Source organism: Pteropus vampyrus, unplaced genomic scaffold, assembly GCF_000151845.1.
Source record: "Pteropus vampyrus isolate Shadow unplaced genomic scaffold, Pvam_2.0 Scaffold74, whole genome shotgun sequence".
In the NCBI taxonomy this organism is placed as follows: Eukaryota; Metazoa; Chordata; class Mammalia; order Chiroptera; family Pteropodidae; genus Pteropus; species Pteropus vampyrus.
Window position 1 is genome coordinate 7,262,094 of NW_011888855.1, and position 16,759 is coordinate 7,278,852.

At 37.5% G+C, this 16,759-nt stretch overlaps 1 protein-coding gene across 3 annotated transcripts in view; it reads left to right on the forward strand.

Moving 5' to 3' along the window:
* Window positions 1-149: 149 nt before the first annotated feature.
* The window catches only part of SMAD5 (SMAD family member 5), a 46,147-nt gene continuing 29,537 nt past the window's right edge, over window positions 150-16,759 (forward strand). The window contains exons 1-2 of one of the 3 annotated variants that reach the window (XM_011362359.2): window positions 155-303; window positions 8,001-8,097. The gene's annotated coding sequence lies outside the window, so the exon portion shown is untranslated. Of the gene's footprint in view, window positions 304-654; window positions 825-8,000; window positions 8,098-16,759 lie in introns of those variants that run through there. The other 2 variants (XM_011362360.2, XM_023531935.1) reach the window with 2 other exon arrangements.

Genomic DNA, 16,759 nt, shown 5'->3' on the forward strand with positions numbered 1-16,759 from the left:
GGCCATTGAGGCGAGAAGCCCGGGACTGATCGGAAACCAGGGTTTCCCGGCGCGGAGCCAAACGCGGAGCTTCCTTCAGCCGCCGGGACGAGGCGGCCCTGCCCACCGTCCCGCAGCGGTCACTCGGCCGCTTGCGCGCATGCGCCGACCCCAGCGGGAGTCCTTCCCGGCTCCTTCCCTCCCTCATCCGGGTCCTGGGCGAGCGGGCGCCGTGCGCGTGTCCCGTGGCCGAGCTGCTAATAAAGTTGCACTGAGGGGAAGCGCAGCGACGGCGCCGGGAGAGGGTGCCCAGGCGGCTGGAGAGTGAGTGTGGGGCCCCGGGGCGGGCGGGCGAGCGGGAGCGGGGGCTGCAGGCTCTGCCCGGACGTGGCTCGCCCTCAGACCCTGGAGGCCGGACTCAGGCCAAGGCGGGGGCGTTCGGCCGCGGGCGGAGCGGAAACCACCCGGGCCTGCGGGGCGGGAGGTAGGCCGAGTCCCGGTCTGCTGGGGTCCGGGCGCGCGGGGATGGGGCGGCCCGTCTGGCTGCGGAGGCCTCGCCTGCGGCCGGGGGCGTCACGAGGCGGGGCCGAGGCTGGTCCTTGTCCCGACGCCGTCGTTACCGCCCCTACTGTGCAGAGAGGCATTCGGGACGCACTCGAGGGGTCCCCGGCCTCCCTTCTGTTCCGAGGAGCGGTTTGTTCTTCCTCATCTTAGCACCACCCTCAATACCCCCGGGAACGAGTGCAGTGCTCCCGCCGAGCGCTGCGCTGCAAAGCCGTCCAATGGCTCGATGAGTCCGTGCCGCCGTCGCTTTGTGTTTCAGAGATAAGGATCCACGCTTATCGGTGAGAATTACACGCTGGGCATTCGTGACCTGCTACTGCCCTGAGCTGGTGGTTAGACCTGGTTTCTGCCACTGGCCATGCCAGTTTTCACCACTGCAAAGATTTCTTCTGCTTCATGTAAACTTTTGCACTGCTGCAAGGAGAATGCCAAGCAGTGTCTGTTTGCCTTCATGGTATTCAGCCCCCTGCCCGATCCTTAACTGCTGTATGAGTACTCAAATTCTTTTCCAGTCTCTCCCCCTCCCTTTTCCCTCTCTTCCCCTTTCAGCTGCTGTTATTACGTGGAGTTTGGAGCCTAAGCTTTGAAAACTCCCATGTGGCGCCCGTCTTAAATCGGAGCATGCTCAGTAGCCAAAACAGATTTTGGTTGCAAAAAGAACTGGGGTTAGGATAGTTGAGTATTTGGACCTTTGCCTGCTTCCTAGCAAAATGTTTGAATTCTGGTTTTGATGGCTGTGGAGAATGGAGTTGTAGGCCAGCCTGGAGGTGAGGAATGCCTGAACACCCTGGGCCAGATCTCTATCTTGATTGTAGAGACATTGTTTCCTGACCAGCTGGAGGTCTAGAGAGAGGGGGGGGAAAAAGCATTCCTGGCTGCCTGTGCGTTGAAACTGGGTGTGGTGCTAAGTATATCTTGTTTACCTTATCTTTCTTTGGAAAAATTTTCAAGTCTGGTTGGGTTTGTCACTGAGCATCACGCCTGTTGCTTAGTACTACCAAATTGTTCTTATCTAGCAACAAAGACTGAATAGGTGGAGTTTGCGGCTTGGCCTCATTGAAGTTGAGAGGAAAGGGTACTTGGGTTGCTGTTTTTAAAATGCTTTTTTATCAACTAGAGTACTTGAATATTTTTAGAGTACCCAAATTGCCCAGAGTGAATCTGTTTTTAATTTCCATTTGAAAACAGAAAAGTTGAAAACCTTAGTACCATTAGGTATAGTAACAATCCAAGTAGTTAAAAATTTCTGCTAGGTGTCAAGGCAGTAGTGTCTGTCGGGAAAACAATACCAAACACAATGTGATAGGTTCACATTTGTTGATCTGAATATTGTTATGAAATTAGTGGGTTCCAAATTCAATTAAGTAAGGATCTGAAATTATTTGATACTCTTTTTCTACTCCTTTTATGCCAACTTTTCTTCCCTTCTGTGCCTTAGAGGTGAACCTGGAGATTATAAGAATACGAAACAACTCATAAGAGACAAGTTAACAAAATGTAACCTTCATAAAAGTTCTACATATTATGTGTAGATTTTTCTGTGTGTGCCATTTTTTGCATGATTGTATATAGCATCCTCCTTTCCTTCCCTCTACATTGCTGCTGTCAGTGTGCCTTTCTTTCCTTTTCACACAGCTGCTGTTATGATACCCATTTACATTTGTTACAAAAATCCATTCTTCATTTATGCTTCCATTTCTCTCAGATTATAGCCAAAATAAGCAGTAAAAGTTAGATTAACCTTGACTGACTTTCCTCTTAGGTTTTAAATGCATCTATATATGATATGATCCTGTTAAAAAGATGAAGAGAGCAGTGAACTGGAAAATAAAATATTTTTGTATATTCTGTGCAGGTTTGGTGGTATTATCTAACCTGTCTGGTTCACTGTGGTAGGCGCCACAGAAATGGGTAGATTGATATGTGTTGCATTTCTTTCCCCTCTGGCAAAGTCAGCTATTAATTTCAGTGGGAGACAGTGGCAGAATGTTATTACTAATGAGGTTTGAATCAGATTGTTGTTTATTGTTGGTTATGTAACATGTTGCTGGGAGTATTATTAAAAGTTGCCTTCTTTTGGAAGGTAGAGGCAAGTAAATTCTGCTTACCCTCTTCACTGGGTTTTAATTCTTGGCTGAACCTTGAAGGCTCATTAGACTATAACCGTAATTATACCTGGACAGCCTGTCTGTTTCCTGTTTTCATCATGAACCCAAACATTATGATTTGCAGTGATGATCTTTTTTGTCCTTTGTATTAAAGAGGCAATACGTTTTCTCTCTCTACTAAAGATATTTGTAATTTGGTCAAATCAAAGATACTGGCTTCTTTGGGTTTTGAAGACTAGGCAGTAAAACAGCAGTTTTTGTTTCTTAGTAACTCAAGTTGAAATACTATTTAAAAATATATTTCACACATATTGTTTGTGTTTTATGTATATTTTAATGTTACCAATAGTTTGTAGAGTCTTTGAATTAAGAAAGCCCTTTTTGTTTATGGCTTATCAGTGTTTATTATTACCAGATGTATATGTTGGTTTAGGCAGTGAGCCACACATTTGAGAGAATTTCAGAGCTGACTTAAATACACTTTAGGATATAGCTGCCTTTATTCTGGTTTATTAGTCTTCCCTGTTCTCTTCTGGTGGTATCCTGTGGGTTAGCCAGTCTACTCCTAAGGTCAAAGACATTAGAGAAGATTTCCTTTTGTGAGGGACAGTGACAGCCTGAGGGATGATTCTTATCTCCACCAATCTAGATATTCTGAAGAATAGAGTATCTGGTAGGTAGGACCCAAGAAGGCTGCGCAGAGATAGGGTGCTTTCCCAAGGAAGATGACAATGGTCCCAGGAAGCCTAGCCATGTCTTTTTACACCTTGTTTTTCCACTTCCAGAGTCAATAGAATAATAGAAATTGAAATTTTTAGTGCTGGATTATTCAGTTCGTTGCCATTGTCTAGAACTCTAACTCTGATAGGTATGTTTAGTAGTTGTAAGGTTAAGGTATAAAATTCTCTTCAAAAAATTGCTGAAGGCTAGATGATTGTTAGGATCAGCTAATTTTCCATTCTTATAGATTACCTTTATATTCTGATAGCTTTTATTAGTTTACAAAGATGGGACAAATTACAGCTTAATTGTTTTTTTCTTAAATAATCAGCTAGTTTTGGGCTCCAGTTTTTTGATATATTTTTACCTTGGGCAGCTAGATGGGGAGATTTTTGGCCCCATTCTAGTAGAGAGTTGGTTTCAGTGACTACTTCTTGCTTTTACAGTATTCCTAACTTGATTGTGATAATATTTTAAAATAAAGAATTCTTTATTAGACAGTCCTGTGTGTGCAGTACTGTAATTATAATTCACTTTTGGAAACTAGTTGTTAAAGTACATTTTGTAAACAGGTTTTACTCATGAATTTTGTGGTACACAGTTTCTGCTTGTAATTTCTATATACTTTACGGAAATTTGAAATGCTTTGATCTGTTGTGAGATTTTAGCTGGATTTTTAATTTTGATTTCCATATATGTTATTTTCATTATTATTGAGAATAATAGGAAAAACTAGTGTAATTTTCCTACCTTTCCCTGAGCATAGTAAAGGGAGTCCTGAGAAGAGTCTTACACTTTTCATATGTAACTATGATCTCAGAATATGGCTAGTGCTTTCAAGGCAAGTTTTGTTTTGTTCAATTTTGTTTTCATGATGTGTTAGGATCTGCCTAGCACCTATCTGGTAGGTTGTATAACTTGAGATCTAGTTATTCTAGTTTGTGTATTCCTAGAAGATGGGAGCATTGCAGAAACATTTCAAAGTTAGTCTCTTTTTTTCCCCCCGTATTCACATCTTTCTGCCCATTCAAGTACCTACTTAACTTAGTGGCCATTCCACTCTTTGGAGGTGAAGGTGTAAATTAAATGAATGCTGACTAGAGCTGAAAAGGTAATCAGAGCCACATTTACTCCCTTTTCTTCTGAGTGGGTGACCTGAACTTTGGAGTGCATGTGAGGTATCTGGGGAACACCTTCATAAAGTGTCAGAATATATGTGTACACAAGTTAGCACTTTGTGCTCCAGAGACACATTTTGTGACGTAATGATTTGGTATCTACCCTTGACGATTTTATAATTTGAAGGAAAGCACTGTAAAGATTGACCAGCTCTTTGTCTGTTCCTGTGCCTACAAGCCTATACAAGTAAACTTGAACACATATGGTAGCAATGTAGGAAATCTTGCAGACTCTGTGGGGGTGAGTGATACATCTAGATCAGGCTCTACGTAATTAGAGGACTTAGAGGAGCAGGTGAAGTTTAAAGAGTGATTAAAAACTGGGAAACAGAAGTCTGAATGTGGAGATAAAAAAGATTAAACTTGTGGGCACAAAGAGGCTAGGCAAGAAGATTATGCTGTGAGAAGTGTCAGGGATCATAAGTTCAGCTTCTGTATGGCTTTGAATGGTTCTCATCCACTATGAAAACTTTTAACGTGTTTGGAAATTGGGAGCCACAATTTGGGAAAAGTGGCGATTTAAGTGTTTCTCTAGGAAAATGATTGTGGTACTCGTCATTTTATCCCCTCGTCCTTATAGATGTTCCATAAGACTGATTTCTGAGCCTAGAAATGCTTGTAGGTAAATTGTTTTTGATTTCTTTATCTTCTCTGCAGTCATGGTTGTGGCTTACATATTTTGTAGTAATTGTATACCTGGATCTAAGATTGGTTTGCAGGAGTGGGGGCTGTCTACTCTTGCTGATACTTTGTGACTGCTATTGATATTAGAACCACAGGGTAAGATATTTTTAAAGCTTTACCCCCGTCAACCACAAAAAAGTTATTCTTGGATGTAGTATGTAGGCAAATGACTTTCTTCCATTGCAGGCGATCCTAAGGGCCCTGGTTCTCAAACCTGCTTCATAACCTGAGACTCTTGTTAAAAAAGTGGGAGTTAGAGCCCAACTCTCAAACCTAATAAATCTGAATTTTGGGAGATGGTTATGAGGAATTCGTTTCTTTAAAATCCTCATCTGTAATACTTTTGTACAGTTTGCTGGAGATGATAGTAGGTTGTGATCCATATGAACATTTATTTGCGTGGGTTGACGTGCCCAGAAGATTCTGTTTTGGCTAACAATGTTGTGTGAAATTTTTGGATTGGTTTGCTTGCCTTTTATTTTGGATTGAAAACAATTAGGGAGATGTTAGAGTAGAAAGTGAAGTAGCTGTTTCTATGAATTTACCTTGGAAATTGGGCATGAGCAGTGTGTGCTTTGCGTCTGTCTGTCTCTCTGGGGAAGAGTGTTGAGGGTGGTTTGTGTGTGTTTGTAGGAGTTGGTCAGGAGTTCCTACTGAAGTACCTTGAGGTAAGAACAGGACCTTCAGGCTCTTTATATTATTATGACTTCATTTGAAATGGAAGCCTGGTGAAGGTTAAAAACATTTTCTTCACACATTTAATGTAAGTAAAATGTAACTGCTGATCTTTCTTTATCTTCTGTATTAGCCTTACCCAAATCAATTGATGACATCCCATTCTTTAGCAACCTAGGCTGACACCTTGGAATCATTGTTGACTCCTCTGTTTTCACATTCCCCATATCTTTTCCATCAGGAAACCTATTGTCTCCCAACATATATGTGAAATTGTCTACTTTTCACCACCCCACTGCTAAAACCCTGGTCTAAGCCATCATTATCTGTCACCTAGATTATTGCAACTCTGAACTAGTCCTTCTGCGTTTACTCTTGCTGACCTCCTCCCACCCCCCGTCCCCGATTCTCAACACGTCAGTCAGAGTAATTCTTCAATAAGTTAGATAATGTCATGTTTCCATTTAGGGCTCTCAAATATAGTGAAAGCCAAAGCCCTTATTATATCCAGCATACCCAATCTTTGTCTTCTACCTATTGGACCCTATTTTTTATTTCTCCTTCCTTGTTCACTTTATTCTCAGGAGACACTTGTCTTGCATTTCCTTGAGTGTGCCAGGCATGCTCCCACCTTTGGATCTTTGTATTGTCTGTATTAGCTTCCCCCCTACCCCCACCTGGCTCACTCCTGTTTCCTTAAAGTTTTGACTCAGTTGGCACCTTCTCAGTGAATTTCAGTTCTACCACCCTATTTAAAATTACACCTCCCCTACAACATTCTTCATCTCCCTTCTTCTGCTTTATTTTTCTCCGTAGCTCTTTTTACCTAGTAAACTGTAATATGTCACTTATTCTGTTTTGTCTCTCTCCCTGCACTGGAATGTAAGCTACATGAGTACAAGAGTTTTGGTCCCCTTTATTTACTTCTATATTCCCAGCTCCTAGAATGCTACCTCAATAAATTTACTTTTAAATGAATAACGTGAATGAATTTAACAAGTTCTCTGAATATGCTTAGTATTGTTTCTTAGACATTACATTCTAGTAGAAGAGAAAAATCAGTAAACCAACAAATAATTACAGATTAGTTAACACAGTGAAGGAGATGGACATAGTATTGGATTAGAGATTGGGGAAAACCTACTTTATATGTAGGTTTATGGGATGATCATGGTCCAGACAGAGAATGGCATTTGTGAAATCTCTGAGGTGAAAAAGACATTTCCATACAGGAAGGTAAATGCTTTGGAGAAATGAATTCTTACAAATATCTATTGGGAACAGAAAGTACTTGCTCCTAGTTTCTGATAGATTTTTCTTAAATTTCACTTTCTAAATTTGTATAACTCTAAATATGTTGGAGAGCATTCTTTTGAAATATGAATGACACTTGTGATTTAAATCCACTTTAGTATTTTAATATGTGCAGGTACAGCTGCAGTTTGGTTTTAAAATCTGTTTTTTTCCCCCCGAACTATGCAAGAAATACATGTTTATTTTAAGAAGTACAGAATTGTATAAAGCAGAAAGTGGAAAGTACCCCTTAACCCCTCCCCACCCCTAATATCCATTCAAAAGCTATACACATTCTCTTTCATGCATTAAACAAACAATTATTGAGCATATATATCACTAGGCTTACAGTGATGAATGAAAATAGATACAGCTTCTCTCATTTTCATTTGTGGAGAATTTACATTCTTGTGGGGATGAACAGATAAATGTAAAAATATAGGTATGTTAAGTGCTACAAAATAGAGGTATGTGATGCAGTAATAGTGTATAATAAGGACATTTCATGTAGTCACGGTGGTCTGAGAGGGCTTCCCTGAAGAAGAGACACTTGAGCTGAAATAGAAGTAAGATATGCACATGAGTGTGTGTTTTGTAATGCGATAGATCCTTTTGTAATGAATGATATCTCTTAATTTTATAAGGTTTTCATTTATGGCGGAGGTACCACTGCATTTCTTTGGATTTCCGAGGTCCTGTTCTGTGTTATTGTTCAATCAGTAGTTGCAGTTTTTCAGAAAAATTTCAAAGACTTTAAAAAAATATCTAAATCTTACTGTTATCCTGGTTTTCTTTCTAGCTCTGAAGTCATTTCTGTAAGAAATGACAAAACGTATCCATGAGAGGGTCATCTAGTCGGGTCTTCACAAACCAGAAGTAAACTATAAAAGGCCAAGGTAAGAGAAGATAGTGGGCTCATAGTTATTTTCCTAAGTCCCTCCAAGTTCTGTTGTAAGAAGTAGCACACATTCCTGTCTGTCATATTACTGACCTTCTGGGCTTGTCGTACATATTTTTTACTCTATTTTAATGCCCTATCTCTCTCTGTTGGTTGTCATATGGAAATAAATCTAGAGTGAAACTAAGTGATGTCTAAACAGCATATGAAGCTCTTCATAACACCTTCTCTTTTTCCCCATTACCTTTTAAGATCTTTGAGATTATAGATAGTGTCCTTTAAGCCTGAGTTCCTAGCACAGAGTATTCCAGGCTTATTAGGTACTCTTTAAATTTTGAATAAATCAAATATCTGCTCTTGTAGATTCAATGCTTACTTCTATTCCTATGATCCTTCAGATCTCTATATTCATTCCTTCTCTGTTGAGCTTTTAAGTTCACATCTTCTTGGAGGTGTGTCAGGGATTGCTTCCTTATACTCCTCTACCATCACCTTCTTGCATCATCTTGGCTATAACTAGAATTCCCCTTTTTAGGTAAGTGGTGTATCCTATTCTTTTAGCTTTTAAACCTTTATCTTTCTTGCTTGTCCCTGTTTTAATTCTAGGTGGTCACCAAGTCCAATTGATTGTTTATTTGTGGTGTTCCTCATATATTTTCTGTAACTATATCTCTGCTACCATCAGTATCCTGGCCCATGTACCACTGCTTTGGTATATCTCTCTTTCACAGTTGGATTACTACCATGTTTTAGATTTTCCCTCTTAGCCCCCTCTTCCCCAAGTCTCTTATTTGGTCATGTGTTATTGTTATTTTTGTCTCCTTAAAAAAGCTCTTTGAACTTATCTTTCTGCTTAGGTAGAATCTACATTGCACATAGAATTACTTCCATTAGCCTGACTCCTTAGCCTTGAATTCAGTCTTTCCCTGTTTGGCATTCATTCTGTGGTGGTACCTTAACCTTTTGCTTTACAAACTAGCAAATTGTCTTCTCCTAGTCCCTCCTGCCTCATTGGAATAAATTGTAATTGGTTTTCCTTGTTCTTGTCCTTTATTAACAATTGGATTGTGATTATAGATTGTCATGTTCCTATTTGGAACTTATCATAACTGTTCCCCAAATTTGTGCTAATATGATGAACAGTTATCCACACATTATCCTTAAGGCTTTTATTCACCTAGGTGCGCTGTGCGTGGGTTTGGGGGAGACTGGGCACCTGTCAGAGCTAGATTTTTTTGTATACTTTCTAAGCCCTGCACTTTTTGTCTATCACTAGTCATTTACAGCACAGTTAATTCTTTCTTAAGCAGTCTTATCTACCAGTTTATACTTTTAAAAATCTTTTTCCACCCTTGTTTTCCAGTTATATTGGGTTAATTCCTCTTCCTTTCTGTTCTATTTATGGTCTCCCAAAATAGATATAAGTTTGAAAGTGTTTGTTCACTGGATTCAATTAAACTCACTCAAGCTACAGTATTGATGATAATTGACTGACTCACCTTACATAGATTATCCTGTGTATTTCCTAATGGGATTTTAAATTTTGAGAGATTCTCTGGTTTTTAAGCTAGAAATAGAAATTTCCTGAAAGATATCTTGGGTGCTGTTCAGTTTAGTTTGTGTGTTTTGTTTTGTTAACTTCTTGGTCGGCCCTGTGCATTACTGTAACAAGACTAAGGAAAAGGCTCAGTTTGACGTTTAACATTCTAAAAGGTTGGTTTAGTGTAGCCTCAGTAAAAGTAAAAAAAAAAAAAACAATTTGTCTTCTGACCCTACTTATGCTATTGAAATAAGGCTTTAATATTTATAAATGGTAACTTTTGAATAGCTTCTTATGGGAGTTTATTGCAAAAGAAGAGAATTCCGTGATTTAAGTTCCATGAAGTATGCTGATTTTTGTTTTCTAAGGAACTAAAAATATCACCTTTAAAAATAACAACACATATATTGTTCCTAATGGTGTATTTTAGGATAGTTTTGATGTGTTAGGTGGCCCGGGATGAGGATGGCAGAGACACAAATAGGAAACTACTCAGAAGCCAAGTTTTCATATAGGGCAGGGGTTCCCTACTGGTACTGGTCTGTGGCCTGTTAGAAACCGGGCCACACAGCAGGAGGTAAGCAGTAGTCCAGCCAGTGAAGTGTCAACTGTATTTGCAGCCACTCCCCAGTGCTAGCCTCTCACCTCTTCAGCTCCACCTCAGATTGTCAGGCATTAGATTCTCATAGGAGTACCAGTCCTTGGTGCTAAAAAGGTTGGGGACTGCTGGTAGGCTTTGTCTCGTAGCTGGGCTGTAAAATATATTTTCCCTTCTACTTAGAATGGGAACTGAGAGGGCAAGCAAGCCCTGGAGCACTTGAAAGCACTAAAGATAACAAATTATGCAGTCTTTGCTAATTGAGTCCTTTTGGCGATAGAAGAAAAGTTCATTTTCATTTGTTAGTTTATACATCATTAGGTTGTAGCCAAGCTTCTCCAGAATTAATCCTGAGGAATGTGGGAGAAGCTACAAGGAATGGAGAAAGAAGAGGCAAGAAAGGAGAGTCAGAGGAAAGAGAACAAAAAAGAAAGAGCAGTAGATACTGGTGGGAGATGATGGAGGACATCAGACGGACTTTGAGAGAGGAGAAAAGAAAGAGCTGCCTTATTTCTTCTGAGATGTGTGTGTTTTCCACCTCATAACTACTATGAAATTGGGATATGTCTGGCAGTCGATGGCATCTGAATATTATATTTAGCTAGGTGGCAGTTTTGATGTAGTTGCCATTGCCTGTGCATAAACTTGGCCTTTGCTGTTTATACTGCTGTCATTTCTTCCATTTACACCCTCTGGGAAGATCAAGCAAGCACCATTATCAAAACTTGGAGGATGGGTGTCAGTTGCTTAAATGACAATCCTGGGGTAATATTGAAACACTCTTTAGACTTATATTCTTAATGGCAGAAGGATGATAATGTAAAGAAAATTTTGAAATGGTAAGAAAGCGTTCTGTGATCATTTAATTTTTAGCTTTTTCTTCCTTCCAGGTTCATAAAATAATGGTACCTCTTAAATAGATGGCTTTGTGTAGTCGTTGAAATAAAGTAGTTGAGCTATATATTTAAAATCTTCAACCTGATACCAGTTTTTTTCATGATTATTACAACAATAACAACTATAGTTCCCCTCTACCATATACATAGTATGCCAGGCACTGAGTTAAGTGTTTATCTCATCTGATTCTCAGAACTGATATGCACTATACAAAATAGGAAAAATGAAGATTTAGGTGTGTTAGATGCAGAATTTGAAGACAAGTTCATTAGACTTCAAATCTGGTGTTTTTATGTGTTACAGTACATGTATTAATATCCCAGTGTAGATTAGCCTTATTGTGTATTTCTTACCAGTTCTCTTGTTCTACCACTTATGTTCCAGCAAACTAAACTGTAGTATTTCCCCATCCTGATAGATAAAAACTCTGATTTTTTGACTTTACTCACAATAGTCTTTATGCCTGAGTTATAGCTACCTCATGCTGCTTATCTTCCTATACTCCCTTCCCCAAAGGCCCATCCCCTGAATTTCTTTTAGCACCTCGTATACTCTTAGGGCATCTGCTATTATCCATTGTGTATTATAAATAGGTATAGGCATCTTAGTTGTTTATTAATTTGTAATTCTTTAAAGTTAAGGCTCGACCTTACCCTTTAGCATCTAGGTTTGCCATTTTTAGGTGCACTCAGTAAATTGTGTTGCATAAATAGGACTATTAGATTAAGTTTAGCACTGGTTATATATATGCATTAACATGTTTGTTTGTTTGTGTATGTATGTTTATAAATAGAAATGCCTCAGTAGGCCCTGAAAGCATTGTAGAAAGGGAGTACAGAGGACCGGATTTAATTGTCTAGCAATCTATAACCTATAAAGACTCAAGTTACACAGTATAGTCTTTTGAGACTTTTCTCTAGTACTAGGATGTTCAGAGATAATACAGAAAAATATTATGGGTGTTTATATACATAATCAGCTGATTGAATTGAGGGTGGGTGTTTTCAGTGTTTGTAAATTCATTTTATTTAGTGAAAGGCAAAAGGTACATGAAAAATTGAACCAACTTTTTCATAAGAAATTCAAAATTAAACCCTTTGGTTACTAGAAAACCTAATCATATTCTGATTTTAAAAGGTTGCAAGTTCACTTGGGGCTCTTACATATGCTAACATATGCAAATCAGAAAAAGCATAATATCTTACTCTGTTTTTTGTATAAATAGTAAGAAATTATTTCTTAACCAAGGACTATGTGAAGATAGTAAAATTTATTGTTGTATCTCAAGCACTCATAATTTTATTTCAACTTGCAGACCAAGATGTTATTTTGAACATGATATATGCTACAGAAAAGATTACAGGAGAAAATTGACCTATCATATGAATAGTATAAAATAGTTTTAATCACAATATAAAGATTTCATTTAGAAACCTAAATGTTAAATGTTATGAAAGTGAATAAGTGAAATATGCTTGAGCCATTAAAAGCATATATATGGCACATTCTCGTTGTGGTAAATGGAAAATGTGGAATACCAAATAGCGTCATGGTGTAGCCTCAATCATTGCCTGAGGTAGAGAGACTGTATATGCAGAGAAAAAAATATAAGGAGGTAAGTATATCAAATGTTAATGAAATGATTATGGTTAAGTATATTTTATAATTTGAAAAACGTTTTTTAAAAAGTAATGCATCATCTCATGATTTCTGAGATAATTATTTTCTAGCGGTTAAGTGTAACAAAACTATCCTAATTGTAATTGGAGCTTTGTAACTCCAAAAGAAAAGGCTTCCATAATAAATGTATGTTTTTATGTGATAGTAATTAAACATTAGTCATTTCATACCTACTGACTGACTTAGCTCAACTAAGAGAAGAATGAGTTAAAATAAAGAAGTTGAGGGGATGTGTTAAGTGGTATAAAAAAAATCAATTTGATAATGAGCACATTTAACTGGATTATCCTTGGTTTCTGAAACTATGTAATCTTATTTTATGATGGCATATAACGATCTGAATGTTTTGGAAAAGTAAGAAAGAGGAAGACTAATCGAGAAGATCTTTAATCCATATTTCGTTTGCCTTGAGAATACTCATCAGCAGTGCTCGCTGCTGCAGCATTTACCCCAGGATAACTTCCATGATTACAGTCCTAACCTTACCCCCAAAGTTTGCCATGAAATATCTCGCTTTTAAAAATTATTTTTGCTTCGCTCTAGTATATTGATAGTCTTTGGAAACAAATGACATTACTCTATTTCTAGCATTTTATTTTTAGTAGTGGTGTTTCCATTTACAAAATGTAATCAAATCCTAGAAAACGTAGCATTCCTATGCATGATGCTAACATCATTCTCCAACAGTTGTTAGCCGATGATGAATTTGATTAATCAGATTTATGTATTAACATTTCTGTTACATTAGGATTAAAGCCAAGTTCTGTTTAGAAATAACTCCAAGAACAATTTTTATATTTTATTTTCACATTGAACACCAGTCAGATTTGTTTCAGCGTCAAATAGTGTATTTATGTAAAATTAAATTAATGCCAGTGGCGAGAGCCACTTTTTGTCCTAAATGGGAAATAGGTTAAAGGGAGAAAATTCCTTGACAGGAGGCTTTCTTTATAGGAGGCAATGGGTATCATTCTGGAGCTAGGCTGCCAGGGGTTCAGTTCCTGGCTTTATTTCTTTCTAGCTATGTGAATAAGCAAATTACATTTAATTTCCCTTTGCCTGTTTTCTCATCTGTAAAATGAGAATAGTAGGATTTACTTCATATGGCTGTTTTGAGATTTTAATGATTTTTTGTATATAATTATAAGGTCCTTAATAGTGCTTGGCATACATAGTGAATATTCAGTAAACGTTAGTGATATTATCATTGTCAAAGGAATGTGTTTGCCTTAGCAATTGATTTTGTAGAAAGGAAGCTATTGAAATCTTTGATATAAGTATATTCTTTTAAGAAAGTCAGATGTCCAAAAGTCTACCTATGTAAGTAACTTTTCAAGATCATTCATGCACTTTTGTCTATTCAGTTAGTAACAATGCAGCCCATGTTCCATGCTTTCTATAGAGGTTTTCCAGTACAGTTCAGTAGCAGAGGTTCATAATGATATAACTAAGTCATCAAGAAAAGCTCTTGCTGTAAAAAAGCTCTTACATCTTTGTGAACTAATGATAATTGGTTCAGGAAAAAAGCCCATTTAAAATTAAACCATTTGAAATGCAGATCAGTATTTCATACTGAATTGTGACTAAAAGGTCTGATTAGGACCTTATCTTGAACAATTAAAATTTTGGAAAAACATTAGGTTCTAATTGTAAACATGCATTCTTATAATGAACAAAGAATGAATCAAGTGTGAATGGATAGGCTTAATTTTTCTCACAATATAATTTAGTAGCATGATAGAGCATCCTTCACGTTTGATATTTGTGTTACTAACATTAAGAGGATTTTTATTTGTGAAAATATCCATAAAATATATATATATATAGTGGTTTCCCCAAAGACCTATGTTAATTCTTTAATAGTCAAGTTATTCATTCTCCACTAACAATAGACTTGCTTACTGATTACTGCAAAACTGTTGAATCCATGAAGCTCGGTGTTCTCTTCAATGCAAACCCTCTGCAGGAGCACCATCTATCTGGGCCATATTGCATCACTCCCACAGGTCTTGAAGGCAAAGAGAATTGCAAATCTGATGCTGAGGGTGCTTGCTATACCATGAGCAATAAAGTCCTTTGTAACCCAAGAGTCTCATGTCCTTTGTCAGCATCCGTGAAACAGTAACTAACTTATTTGCTTGTGGAGCAATAAGGTAAAATTAAATTGCTTGTGGAGCAGTAGGGTAAAATTAAATTGCCGTCATTTTAATGTTGCCATCATTTAACTGTGAAGTCTTACAGTTTTTGCAAATTTGCAGTTCACTCATGGTTTATGAGGGAGATACTAATGAATGGAACTGATTTTATAAGTGATCAGTTCACTAGTAAATTTTCAAAAGATTTTCCTTTTAAAGTATATCTTACAATAAAGTGTACAAATCTTATGTGTATACCTCCATGAACTTTTATATATGTGTACATCTATGTCATCACCCAAATCAAGATACAGAAAATTTTTAGCCCACCAGAAGGGTCTCTTTTCCTCTCTTAGTACGTTCTTGTCTCTGATGGCATAGATTAGTTTTGCTTGTTTTGGAACATCATATAGGTGGAATGATACAATGTGTAATCTTTTGTATCTGATTTCTTCATGTTATATCCGTGAGATTCATCCATTTTTTTCGGAATGGAATTACTTGGTCATAGGAATTTATGTTTAGCATTAGTAGATACAGTCAAACAATTTTCCAAAGTGGTTGGGCTAATTTATATTCCTACTAGCAATGTGTAAGAGTTCCACTTGTTCTGTATTGTCATGAACACTTTTTAGTGTACTTTTCAGTAGATAGGGAGTGATATTTCAGTTTCACTTTTTAAAACCTTCTCTGATAACTAATGATGTTGGATTCATTTTACTATCTGATGTGTCTAATCTTTTGCTTAGTGAATATTTGTGATAAATTTTGTTACCTTTCTTTGTAAGTTAAGACTTAGAAATGAGTACTTGGATTTCTTTGCACATACCACTTAACGTAGCTTGGAAAGTTATAAAACAGTTTTAGAAAGAATTCCATTAAATGTGTTTAAAAATTTTAATCATTCCACAGTTAAAGAGTTGAATGTAAGGTTTGTCCCTGCCCCTTTCCCAGTGCTAGTTTTAAGAAAAAACTAATATTAAGTCTTACGTTTTGGAATCTGATGCTCCTTATTCTTTACAAAGCCAGTCTCTTGAAGTCTTAACTAACGACATTTCCATTCACCAGAGTCATCGGCCTTTTCTTTGTTCACATTCTCTTTAAATTCTCTCTTGTGTTTAATCTTCTGTAGTACCATTGTATTTGGTTCTAAGCTCTTTGTTTTAGCAATATTTTATCAGTAACTCTTTCTCCTTTTTCCTACCAGCGAATGTTCCTACTGTTCAGGGAATATTCAGGGGATATACTTGCTGCTCTTTTCATTCTGTTGAAAACTCATTTTTTTCTTATCGTTTCAGTCTTTGTGCAAAATCTTAGATCTTTTTCTCATCTTTTCCTTGCCAAACCTGTATCTCCAGTCATGACCCTTTCCCTGTAGTTAACCCGTGTCCTTTATTCTGCTAATGTAATTATCATTATCTTAGTCACCTGGGTTTAAAATGTGAAATTACCTTTAATTTCAAGGTATAGTTGATCTTTCATTATGTATTCTTGATATGTGGTTTGGTGCATTTGGGGTCTTCACGAAAGGGGATAGATTTGAGTCTTGGCTCTTCTTTCTCATGTATACACACATGCTGTTTTATTACTTCAACATTTCAATGACTTAGGAATTGTTCCTACTTAGAGTGATACCTGGTTATGGTCATATACTTAGTAAAAGATAGACTGTAGTCCTCTTCTGTTTTCATCATGCTAGTTTTTAAAAATAGTGAATTTTTTGTTATTTAAACACAGAAAAGTAGAGAAAATAACATCTGATGATTTGCCAAATTTACTTCAAATCTAGTTTTAAAAGAAGCATAGCTAA